Raw genomic sequence first — 1,943 nt, 5'->3', positions numbered from 1 at the left:
GGTTTCTTTTTTTTCCCTCCTAATCTCAAAATCTTCCACTGCATTTGAAATTTAAATGTATATGAGTCTCTGGACTGGGATGCCTGCTTAGTCCTGTAGCTGCTAATGTTCAGCAGGCTTAATTATGTTGTTTGGGCTTTGGCATGGGCTAGGAAATCAAGGACACACACACACACACACACACACACACGCACGCACGCACATATACCAATATACAGAGGCAAATAGAACATCACAGGGTTTAGAGCTGGGAAGGACTTTAGAGGTAAAACAAGCCAATCTCCTAATTTCAGAGCTTGCACAGTTGTAGATTTCAAGCTGGAAGGACTTTAGGGACCATCTAAGTCACAGAAGCATGCATCATGGGTTTAGATCTGTAAGGTATATTAGTGGTCAAATTCCAACTCCTCAGTTTGAAGATGTGGAAAGGGCAGAGGTGGGATGTAACTCACCCAAGGTCACACGGTAAGTGGCAGCTCTGGGACTGAGCTCAGGTCCTGTGACTCCAAATCCAGTGTTCTTTCCACTGCACTAGTCTACCTCCCTGTCCACTGGATCTTTGGAGCACAGACTCAGAGCCCAAAGAAGCTTTAGAGGTCATCTTGTCCAACCGTCTTATTTTATAGATGAGGAAACTATGGCCCTAGAAATGGAACCGATTGCTCAAGATTACATAGTGAGTGGTATAGCCAAAATTTGAACCCATCTTTCAAAAAAAATTAAGTTTTATTGATGTCTTCTGTTTCATACATCATAGTTATTCCTAGTATTCTTCCACTCTCCCTCCCACAGAGTCATCCCACATGACAAATAATATTTAAGGAGGAACAGATATATATATATATATATGAATATATATATGTTCATATATTGATATATATTCAATATATCAATATATTGAAAAAGTCTGAAAAGGTGCAATGCGTAACACCTGTGGACATGCCACCACCACAAAAGGGTGGGTGAACCCATGTCTTTTTATGACAAATCTAGTATTCTTTCTACTATACTCTCTGCATCCCTAGTCTGACTTCATTTTACAGAAGGAAATGAAGTCTTGCAGAGATGGAGTGAATTAGTCAAGGTCACTCAGCAAGTTATTAGCTGAACTTGGATATGAATCTGATCTCAATTTCCAATCCAGATCCCTTTCCATAATATCAAATTGCCACCCATCTTCACCCCTAAACAGGGGCTGGATTATTGTCATAGCATTGCTGGTTGGTCTTCTTGCCTCAAGCCTTTCTTCACTACAATCCATTCTCTACTCAGCTGTCAAAGAGCTCTTCCTAATGTACAGGTATGATCATTCTCCACCCCCTACATGCACCAGTTTCCTCATCTGTCAAATAGGAATCATTCATCTCTCTCCCGGGGTTTGTTTTGGGGTGGGAAAAGGAATGAGGTAATATATAAAGCACTTTATAAACCCAGAGATACTATATGCTGTTGTTGTTGTTGTTGACAATGACAACTACTAATTTTCAGTCATGTCCAACTCTTTGTGACCCTTTTGGGGGTTTTCTTGACAAAGATACTTTCCTTCTCCAGCTGATTTGACAGATGAGAAAACTGAAGCAAACAGGGTAAAGTGACTTCCCCAGGGTCACACTGCTAGTAAGCATCTGAACCCAGATTTGAACTCAGGTCTTACTGACTCCAGGCCTGGCACTCTATCCACTTCAGTGCCTAGCTTGTCCCTAAGCACTATATAAATGCTAAATTTTATTACTATGGGCTAAGAACTTAGGATACAAAGAAAGGTTAAAACCACTTACAGTCCCTATCTCCAAGGAGCATACATTCTAGTGGGGAGCTATATACAGTTATCCTTTCCACATTGAGGGGCTTGGGGGGCACCCTCACAATCTGGAAAACCCCAGTAAAATATTTTGGCCCTCTCTTCATACCAGAGAAGAAGTCTCACTTATTATGGTATCAGA

Source organism: Dromiciops gliroides, chromosome 4 (assembly GCF_019393635.1).
Source record: "Dromiciops gliroides isolate mDroGli1 chromosome 4, mDroGli1.pri, whole genome shotgun sequence".
Taxonomy (NCBI): Eukaryota; Metazoa; Chordata; class Mammalia; order Microbiotheria; family Microbiotheriidae; genus Dromiciops; species Dromiciops gliroides.
This window is presented reverse-complemented; position numbering follows the sequence as displayed.